Genomic DNA, 11,096 nt, shown 5'->3' on the forward strand with positions numbered 1-11,096 from the left:
ATGGGTTACAGAAGAGAAGGTTCTGCGGAGGGCGCTCTCCGACTTGAGGGTCTGGGGGGGTGGGGGAGGGGGGAGAGGCAGGGGTCGGCACACCTCCACTCATCCCACATGCCTTCTTCTGCCCCGACGACTCTGAAGGCAGAAGGGCCCTCAGAAGTCCCACTGGAGATGCCGGCAAAACACCCAGCTATTTAGCACAGCTATTTGGACAACAGCGAGATTTGTGGGACCAGAATATTTGAGTGAGAATAGGGTGGGCCCTAAGCATCCTGGTCAAAGCTTCCTTCTGGGGACGTTGGAGAGGAATATGGCCCCTTGAAGGATGGACCACAGGGGAGGAGAGAGGGGTTCGGAGGGGGGCGTCGGGGGCAAGGTTGGGGGAGCAAACCCGGTCCTTCCCAGGACGTTGCCCAGTGAGCTCCAAGGAACTTTCGGCCTCTTCCGCTGACAGGGAGTCGGAGAGGGTGGGGTTAAGGCCCTGGCAGGCTCCTCCCCCCGCCCCGCCCCGCCCCAGCAGGCGCCCACCGGGGACCCGCGGGAGCACAGGGTGGGGCGCAGTCGGCGTCAAGGCGCCCGCCGGTCGTTCACTCTTCCCGGGCTCCTGGAGGTTCCCTCACCCCCGCCTGCCGAGGCCGGGGCGCGAGCGAGAACCCCCGGCCAGCCTGTTCCTGGAAGCCCAGCGGAACCCCCCTGCAGCCCGGGGCGTTGAATGACTGCCTCGCAATTAGAAAGCAGCAGCAGCAACGAAAGCAAAACCTCAGGTCGGGGGAAAAACGGCCCTCTGCTCATCCGACAGCCCAGGCCTCGGGCCTCCCCGGTGCCAGCAGCGTGGGCCCCCTCGGGGCTCTGCGTCCCTGGGGGCCTGGGGCGGAGCCACCCTCCCCCGTGCGAGGGTTCTGCCTTTCCCCTGCGACCTCCCGCCTGGGTCTCCTCCAGGGTCTGGAGCCCTCGGACCAGGGCGCCCGCAGGCTTCCTCAAGCTGCGAGGGCCCCCGTGGGGCTCGGCAGGGAGCGACCGCCCTCGCGCTGCGGGGCTGCGGCGTCAGCGGGGCTGCGTCGGCGCGGGAGGGCCGCGGAGGGGCGGAACCTGAGGCCGGAAAGACGGGCCGGCGGCCGAGCCCGCGGGAGCCGCCCGTATAGCTCGGGCGGCGCGTGCGCTGCACAGAAGGCAGGAAACTCCGCCGCTGCCTTCTCCGGTGCCTCTTTGCATGTCTCCTGGGGTCAGTGCCGCCTCCTCGCCGGGAGGGGAAAATGAGTGCCGCGCGGGGTTTCCTGTGAGTCAGAAGCTGGTGTGCGCGCTGCTCTGGGTGGTGGGCGCGAGAGCACAGGACGGGGAAGGCCGCGGCGACACCCTCGGGGGAGGACGCGCCGGCATCGCTGGTCCAGCCTCTGCCTCCTGCCCCCGGCGCCGGGTCTGCTGGGTCCAGTGGCCGCTCCACAGAGCCACTGCGGAAAATTAAATTATATAAGCGTGTAATACACCATATTAAAGGAAAGACAGCAGGTCCTCCAAACACTCAGCATTTCCAAATTATTTGGCTGCCGTTTACTGTCGTCTCTGCCCTGGGGGCTATGTGCGTAACCGTGTCCGTGCTGCGGAAGCACCACACGGCCCTGAGCCGCCGCCCGGGTCTCCCGACTGCGCCCCTGTGACCACGGTGGGAGCGTTCGCCCCACGGCACTCGGGGGCCGTGGCACCTCCTCCAGCCGGGCCCGCGGAGAGGCAGGTGCAGGTGGGAAGGACCCGGGGCCTCCCGAGCGGGCCCAGGGGAGGTTTATAGGGGCGAGGGGAGAACGGGAGAATGCGTGCTGCTCCCAGCCTTGAGGCTGCCCCCCCTCAACGCCGCCGGCCACCTCCTTCTGCGGGGCCTGCTCTTCCACATCCGACGGCGGCCGCCCCACACTGTGGCTCGCTGGCCCTCTCTCTGTGGTCCCCGTTCCTTCTCTTGGCCATGGAAATGCGCCACGGACCTCTCCCCGGTGCGGACTCTCCAGTCCTCCCAGCAGTGTGTTTCCTGGAGCCCCTCCCTGGGCCAGGGCACAGGAGAGGCAGCCCACACCCCCCGCCCCGGGGCAAGGGACACACAGGCGTTGCCTAACGTGCAGTCTGTCACCCTAACCCTCTATGAGGCAGGAGAGGCGGTAGGGACCTGGGCAGGGTAACCCCCAGATCACTTCCCCATTTCTTTCCTAAGCGGGCTTCTGCTCGTCTCTGGTCACTGGCTGCTTCACCAGCCCGGTGCCCCACAAATAAGAGAAGAGCTCGGGAGAGACGGGGTGTAACGCGTGTGCTTCCGGGGAGGATGGGCTTGGATGGACCCTAAGCATCCCTCCTCCGTGGGGTGGGGCAGCTGCAGAGCGCCTGGCACAGGCTTGCGCGGGCTCACCCTGGAGAGCAAGCACGAAGCCTCTGCCCGTGGCCCGCACGTGGTGAGTGTCCTTCATCGTAGCCGTATTTGCCATCAGAAAAGGGACCTCCAAGGGCGGGGCCACGGCCACGTTTGTGCAGTGCCTCAGTGGGCACACATGCTGAGGAGCTCTGTCCCTTGGTGTTTGTGTGCGTGTTTTGGGGGGGAGGGTTCAGCAGGGACCACCCACTCCTCCAGGCTCATCACTGCCTGCAGCGCAGCAAACCTGCCCCCTAAGAGGAGGTGCCCCTGCAGGGAGGCCTGGTGAGAGGGCTGTCGCCTTCGCAGCCCCTTGTGGTGGGAGGAGTCACCAGGGCGGGCTCTCCAGGACACAGGCCCAGCAGCCCCGAGAGGCTATCCTCCACCTGTGGACTCTCTCGGAAAGGTCCAGGGCCCCAGGTGGGGTCAGCCAGCAGGAGAGATGCACCACGATGGCCTGGTTAGAGGGGAGTCCCTTGGGCCCAACAGAGCAGGTCACACCCTGCTCTTCCCAGACCTAACGGTTTAACTAGGGGTGGGAAGAGGGCTATACAAGAGGGCAAAAATATACAAGGGAGAGTGGCCCAGATGGCAGGCTCAGCCCATCTCCCAGCTGTTTCCATGGCACCATTGGTTCTGTCCCATGCTTGTCACCCAGGCCAGGAAGGCACGTGGCGATGAGGCGCCCAGGTGAGCGGCGTGGCTTTCTGGGGTGAGGACTGCCTCAGACCCCAGCCCTTGACCCCGAGACAGGCTTCACACCTTCGAGTGGGTCGTGTGCACCGCACGGGTGACCTGCGTTCTGTTCTGTCTGCCATAGCCTGTTCCTGAAACACTGAAGGTCAAGGCTGATTCTCCAGATGCAAACAGGGCCGCGTGGAACAAGGGGAGACTATCGCGTTGCTGTTTCTACAGGCCAGGTTTCTGCCAAGTGGCTGAAATAATGTTCGAACTGTCGTGTAGACAGAGGGGCCCCTTTCAGAGGGTGTGCATCTGGGGTCTGTTTTCCACATCTTTATTCCAATGTTATTCTCCTAATTTGGACACCTTAAATTCAGCTGCGTACCCATACCGCCGTTATGTCATTATTAGTAATCCCAACTTCTTGTTTAATTTGCATGCAAGATAGGGCTTGCCTGTAAAATGCATTGACAGAGGCAGTGTTCTATTTTTAGTGAAAGAGATGTTATCTCCAAATTACAGGGAAATGATTACATCAAGGTCCTCTGTTGATGAAATAAATAAACCACGAGAAAGAAATAATGTGTATGAGTCGCTGAGAACCGAAGCTCGTTGGCTTTCTTGCATCTGAAGGTCCCTTTGCCCACAAGTGTTGTCCAAGTCACATGGCCGTGCGCCCTTCGTGGTTCAAGGAACGGCGACTGTGACGATCCTCTACGTCCCAAGAAAGTCCTCGACCACAACCCACCAGGGCAGGTGACTGTGTTTAGGGGGACGAGAAGCAATATGTCCCTTTGGCTTCTACGTGCAAACTCGCGGCGGAGGTCCTTCCACTCTTCTGGACCCAGAGACGGAGGTGCAGGGCGGGGAGGCTGTGAAGACAGAGACCCCTGGACGCGGGGTCTCGAGCCCCAGCGCCACTTCTGCAGGGGTAACCTTGACAGTCTTCTGACATCCTTGGGCTCAGATCTCCCCAGGTGCAGAGCAAGGACGGCCTGGTCCCCTCCGCTGCCGTAGCCACACTCTCCCTGGGGCGGGGTCCTCCCAGGGTGACCTCCCTCCAGGGTTCTGGGAAGGACGCCCCTTCCTCAGAGGACCAGTCAGGTACTTCGAGTTGTTAAAAGTGTGTATCAGAAAGCTCCCATGTTCCATCTCTCCGATAATTGGTGATGTGGAGCATCTTTTCATGTGCTCTTTGGTCCTCTGGGTGTCTTCTTGGGAGAAACGTCTCTAGTCTTCGGCCACTTTTTGACTGGCTTGTTTGTTGTTTTGACACAGCGCTGCATGAGCTGTTTGCACGTTGTGGAGATTAATCCCTTGCTGGCCGCTTCGTTTGCGAACGTACGCTCCCGTTCTGCGGTTGTCTTTCTGTTTCGTTCCAGACCGGCTTGGGTGCGGGACTTGATGTTTACAAAGACGCGGCTCCTGTGAGGGGATGGGGTGGGAATGCTGGACTCCCTGTGCCTACGTTTCCTGTCAAACCTAAACCTGTTCTAAAAGATAAAGCCTGTGGATTAACAAGAAGATGGTACCACTGTCGTCTAGGTGATTGCAGTCCGCGCCATGCTTAGCCTGCTGGGACCTTTGTGCAAATTAGACACACATTTCTTTCTTAAGGCATTTTATTGCCAGCAACCAGGGAGTTGTGCTGGTAAATATATAAATGCTGTATACGTCTGTGTTTATAAATATGGACACAAGACTGAGGGCCGCGCAGTGTAAGACCTGCACGACAGTGCACGGAGGCGCTGCTTCTCCATCAGTCCACGGGGGAAGCAGACACACAAGTTAGTTACTTGACAGAAAGGCAGGATGAGCCAAGTCCAGTACGAGCGGAAAACAAAACCACGGGAAGGCAGAGGATGAAGGGAACTGCACGGCCGGGAAGACAAGTGTCAGAGGCAAGAAAAGAAGCGGGGCCGCTGAATGGACTGAACCCTCGCCGTCTGCGGTCACTGTTCGGGCAAGCAGAGGGTCTGCTGACGGGCTCCTGGCCCGGCTCTAAGGGCGAGGGTCTGTGCAAACCTCGAGGCCACGCAAACATGAGACACTGAGTGGCCTCACAACTCTCCTGGGCGACACACCAGGAAGGGGCTGTCCTCTTCACTCTGGCTGTCACAGCCCCCAAAGCAGCCTTGAAACTCACTCTGCCCCGCAGGGCTGAGGCCGTGACCGCAGCACAGGGCGTGCGCGGAACTGTCTCGTGGTGGAGCCTCGGCTCCTGCGCTCGCCTTTGCCCAGATGCCCACGGAAACATATTTGGAGACGGCCGAGCCCCGGTTGGCGCCCACTGGTTTCCGGGTCATGGCTTTAGCCTCCCTGCCCTCGTTCACGAGACAAACACGCTAAACCAGCCTGGCTCCACGGAGAGCGGCCCCGGGTCCGTGTCCGAATGAGCTACCAAAGCTCACGCCCAGTGGGGGCAGAGGCACCCCTGGAGCCCCCGCATGGTGTCCTGCAGGGCAGCCAGCCAGGGTGGGATCCAGCCCACGTGGGAGCGGGGCAGCCACGGCCGGGCAGAGCCCTGGGCAGAAACAGGGTGGGGGTGTCCCATCAACCTGCACTCGCCTGGCATCCCAGCCGCCCTGTCGAGGGAGAGGCTGCAGGAGAAAGGCCAGAGCTGCCGGAGCCCAGAACACACGAGCTGTCCTCACCACGGAGGCTGGGGAGACGTGGGCTCGAAGAGGTAGATCTTTAAAATTAGTGGCACTCTCCACGTCCATTGTGTTTTTCCAGAAATATTCCGTTTTCACTCTGACTCTCTAGCTATGTTGTTTGTGTATATTTACATGTAAGGAGTGAATGAACAGAAACAGTCATAGAAATTACACTCATCAACTTCAGGCCAGAAACTAAATCTTCTAGACGTTAGTGGGGGGTAGGCAGATGGGCTTCTGTTGTATTAGTATCTGCGTGTTTGAAATATTTCATTAACAAACAAACCTCCACCAAAGAAGCTATACGGATGGCAAGTAAGCACATGGATAGATGTTCAGTATCATTCATTAGTCATTAAAGAAATTCAAATTTAAACTATAACAAGTTCATATGCCTACTGGAATGGCTAAAATAAGAAAGAAAAAACCTGACAAGAGCAAGGGTTGACAAGGATGCAGGGCAAACAAAACTCTCATAGGTTGTTGGTAAAAAGGCAAATGTGAAAACCAGTTTGAAAAACAGTTTGGTGGTTTCTTATAAACATACACTTACCATATGACCAAAGTATCCCACTACCAGGTATTTAACCAAGAAAAATGAAAACTTATGTTCACATAAATTATTTCTTAAATGCATTTTTTAGGTGAAAGGAGCCAGACTCAGAAGCTACCTACTGTGTGATTCCACTTACATGACACTCTGGAAACGTCAAGAAACGATCAGGACAGAGAAAAGATCGGTGGACACCAGGGGTGCAGGTGTGGGAGTTTGGGGAAGGCTGACTGGCGGTGGCCACCCAACTGCATTTGTCAAAACGAGAACTGCACATCAAAAAGAGAATTCTACTGCATGCACATGAAGGGGAAAGAATCTGCATCTAAAGTAGGTTTACCTAGTGGCTTCAGATCTCAGGAAAATCATTTTCCCTTCTGAATGTCATAGAATTCTGTTTTCCTAATAGGTAACATTCCTCGAAGTGCCGACTTAAATTTCAGAAAGAAAAGCAGGAAAGAAGCTGACGTCACTGACACCTTCTGTGGGTCCCAACATGGAGGGTCAAGAAACGGTCGGAAAAGAGAGGCCAGCCTCCAGAGGGCCACGGCGAGCCCCTGAAAGCCACAGGAGGTTAAGTCGGAAGCATTTCTGAGATCGCAGTTTGTTTCTCCGTCAGTGTGGGCTGAGGACGGAGCGGGGAGAGTGGACAGCAGGGCAGGTGCCCCGAGGCGTGAACCTGGTGCTCCTCCTCTGTCTGTCACCAAACTCCCATGGCCCCTTCCCTTCCCTTGGCATTTCTCTCTTGCTGGACAAAGTTTCAAAATGCCAGGATCCAAGAAATCTTCAGCAGCCCCAGCCAGGTCCCCCGAGCATAGAAAAGTCAGAATCCCATGGTCACTCCTTTCTTGGCCTGCCCGCCTGCTGGCTCCCCCAAGACTCTGTGGGAGCCCGCGGTTTGAAGATGCGGTGGGGTCCCTGGGCGGTCGGCAATCTCCCTTCACTATAGTCCTGGGGCTGCTAGTGCTATATGGGCTGTGTCTCATTCATCCCACATCCCCAGAGACCGACAGATCGTTCCGGGTATCATTGATTTGTGAAGACGTGCAGAAAGAAAGAAAGAGCAGGGCACCTGGGCTCGGGCTCCTGCCTCTGGCTTTGCCTCTCCCAGGAAGGGGGAAACTCCTGAGACAAAAGAGCAGATCTTCTGGGGGAAAGCTAACTGATCTTCGATGGGTTATTTGCACAGCACCTCAGACCACACACACTCAGAATGAATATTTCATAACTGAAATGAGAATTACCTTAATTGCAGAACCAGCCAAGTGATTTCTAAAGAGAGTGCGTTCAGTTCCCTTTGGCCCAGCTAGAACACACAGGGGCTCCTGTGTGATGTGCTGTCTCTCCTCTATGCCGGGGGCCTTGCCGATGAGACCACTGGTCGTGCGGGGCAGCAGAGACACAAGGAAGAGCCGCGGCCAAGACAAGTGGTCAGAGCAGTGACTCATCTCACTCGCTGCAGGACTGATCAATGTTCGCTTTCACAGGGAAAACGCCCAGGTTAAACTCGGTTCTTCAGTTATTAGAATTGCCATGTGGTTCCCCAAATCCTTGGCCTTAGTCACTGGCATGAGCTGAAGTGCAAGAGGAGGTCTGCCTGGAAGCTGGCCTCATTTGTTTCTGATTAAGATGAACTTTGTGTTAGAAAGGGAAAAGAAACAAGTCTTTCTGAGGTCTTCGGGCCGGAGTGTGGGCTTGGGACCTGCAGAGGCAGGAGTTCTGGCCCAGAGGCTCTCCTGCTCCACAGGCTGCAGGAGAAACCTTGGAGCCGTTGCCCCGAGGGACGGGCACCTGCCAGCCCGGCTTGGCCTCCCAGCCTCTGGGCCCTGTGGCCTGGCCCAGGCTCCAGGTCTTGAGACACTCTGTGGTGGCCCCACGTGTGGGCCTCAGAGCTAAACACTGTCGTTGACGGGAACCTGAGTAATGTTTGGTGGTTTCCCCAAATTAATCTCTCCGGCAACTATTGTGAATACTCAAAGTAATGCATTATGTTCTGCTCTGGAAAGAGTTCCAGAGGAGGACACTGGCTGTGGCTCTGAGGTTTTATACACAGACGTAAAATTGACCATCTTGACCACTTTCAACTGAGAGCTCAGTGGCCTTACGTCATTCACACGGTAGTGCAGCCATCACCGCCGGACTCTCTGAAACTGAACCTCTGTCCCCGTTAAACTCTGACTCCCCACCCCCTCCTCCAGCCCCTGGCACCTACCCTCCTGCTGTCTGTCTCTGTGAATCTGATTCCTCCAGGGACCTCATGTGAGTAGAATCACACAGTACTTGTCTTTTTGTGGCTGGTTTATTCCACTAGGCATCTCGTTCTCAAATTTCATCCCTGTTGCACCAGGTGTCAGGATTTCCTTCCTTTCTAAGGCTGCAGAATATTCCATTGTTTGGATGGAGCACGTTGTGTTTATCCGTCATCCTTCTACGGATGAACACGGGGTTGCTTCCACCTCCTAGCTATTGTGAACAATGCTGCCGTGAATATGGGGGTACGAATATCTCTTTGAGACCCTGCTTTCGTGTCTTCTGGGTACACACCCAGATGTGGAATTGCTGGACCACGTGGTAGTTCCACGTTTGAGGAGGCTCATACTGGTTTTCCACAGTGGCTGCCCCGTGTCTCACTCCCATCCTGCCTTGGTCAGTGTGGGCTGCTGCAACCAACTACTGGGTTTTTAGAAACAAGAAGGATTTACTTCTCACGGTTCTGGAGGTTGAAGGCCAAAGGGTGATGCAGGCAGGCTTGGTGCCTGGGGAGGACCCTTCCGGGTTCACAGACAGTCATCTTCTGGCCGTGTCCTCACATGATGGATGGAAAGGGCATGGGAGCTTCCTGGGGTCTCTTTTACAAGGCCACTAATCCCAGGAGGTGAAGCCTCAGGACCCAGTCACCTCCCAAAGCCCCCACGTACTCATTCCCTAAGCCTAACCCTGACCCTGACCCTAACCCTAGCCCTAGCCCTGACCCTGACCCTAACCCTGACCCCATTACTTTGGGGTTAGGATTTCAGCATATACGCTCAGGGGAACACAGGCATTCAGACCACAGCACCCCAGGACTGAATTTTCTTTAAGTTAGAGACATACAGGTGCAGTTTTAAGCGAATGGAGTTGGTGGGTAACTGGGGGCTGGGGAGCAGGAACCCCGGATCAACCCACCACCAGCCATCCGGCATTTTCAGGGGCCTCTTCAAAAGATGTGTCCTTGGTGGAGTTTTGAAGGAAGGCACTTTGTCAGGAGGCAGGGAGGGACGCAGAGGTGCTGTGCAGTGTGCCCATTCAGAGTCCCCGGCGGAGTAGGGCCCTCCACGTCCTCAACGTGGACTGCGGGGAAAGCCCAGCGGGTAAAGTGCAGCAGCCTGAACCTGGCAAGAGCTGGGGGGCTCAGTGCACCTGGGGACAGATTGGGTTTTCGGGTTTTGGGGGTTTTTTTGGCAAGGAGGGTAGATCTAGGAGAATCAACTGCAGGGACCCGCTGATGTGAATTCAGACGCTTTGAGGATAATGACCACAGTACACATGCAAATAGCCACGATTCGCAGGTGTTAACTTACTGATTCCCTAACACAGCTCCACGCAGGAAGAACTATACGCCGCCACTTTACAGAGGTGAAGTGAGTCACCCAAGGTCACGTGGCTTACGGGGAGGAACCCGGATTCAACTCCAGGCTGTCTGGCTTCAGAGCCCAGGCCTCTGCGCACTGCTCTGTCTTCTCTGCAGAAAAAAGCGCCTTGAAAACCCAGACGCCTGCCCTCGAGGTGAGGGCGATGCAGGCGGGGAGACAGAAACGAACGAACAAACAAACAAGATACATAGCACGGGGGCTCAAATGTAAATATTTTTGGCTCTACAGGCCAAAAGGAAAAGCCGAGGGTGTTCAGTCCGTCTCTGTGGCAGCTACTCGGTGGCCCCACTGGGTCGAGATGGCATCAGACGACACAGCCGAGAGTCCCGTGACCGTGGCTCCAATTCAAGTCCGTTTATGGAAACTGACATTGCATGCCTGATGGGCTTGGGCCCCCAGAACGGGGGCGAGGGGACTCGCACCTTCATTTTTGTCTTAGATGCGTCTCTACCTGATACTATAGGAGGGTCTGCAAACCACAGTCCGTGGGTCCAGTCCCACTTCTTAGTTCCACCGTATTTGACCTCACTGAACAATTTCCATTATCTACAGCAGCACCAGGAGTTGCTCTGGTTGCCTTAAATGACCTTGTCGACCCAAAGTGTAAATAAAGTGACTTTTAAACCAACTATACCACATGCCAAGCACACAGCCTGGGGCATGTGCTCAGGGCAGCTCCAACAGTTCCTGAGGTTGGGGGGGACTCTTGCTCCATCTGTGACCTTCCTGCTACCCCCTCCGCCAGGATTATTGCAAAATAAATCCCAGGCATCACACCAAGAAATAAATTGGTTTTAAAAACACATATGCCTTAGAAAACTTTTTATTTAACATAAATATATCAAGCAAATCAATTAAGGGTTATAGTAAATGTCCATGAATTTGTATTGCTTTAGATTCATCTGAGTTTACCAGAAAAATCCTCAATATTTCCTGATATAAATGCACCAAAGACATCTGACTAATCTAGTTGAACTGAAATCAGATTCCAGGGCACATTCATTTAAAAAAAAAAAAAAGCCAAGGCCAAAGAGAACATCACGCAATATTAGAAAACACAGGAAGGTTTAATTTCCTCGGAGAGCCCTGCTGACCTGCGGGCGGGGTATAACGAAGCCACCCCTGCCGGAGCTGGTGCGTAACCAGAGGAGGCCCAAGGACGGGATGCTTGCAGCCGCTCCCCTGAG

The 11,096-nt window shown here is 55.8% G+C and overlaps 1 long non-coding RNA gene across 1 annotated transcript; it reads left to right on the plus strand.

The window, feature by feature from the left end:
- Positions 1-512: 512 nt before the first annotated feature.
- Positions 513-10,718, plus strand: LOC109551579 (uncharacterized). The gene is made up of 3 exons (XR_002178390.3): positions 513-761; positions 6,369-6,607; positions 6,687-10,718. It is a non-coding gene; the product is annotated as an uncharacterized lncRNA (long non-coding RNA).
- The last annotated feature ends 378 nt before the right edge of the window (positions 10,719-11,096 follow it).

This window comes from Tursiops truncatus, chromosome 10, assembly GCF_011762595.2.
Source record: "Tursiops truncatus isolate mTurTru1 chromosome 10, mTurTru1.mat.Y, whole genome shotgun sequence".
Classification (NCBI taxonomy): domain Eukaryota; kingdom Metazoa; phylum Chordata; class Mammalia; order Artiodactyla; family Delphinidae; genus Tursiops; species Tursiops truncatus.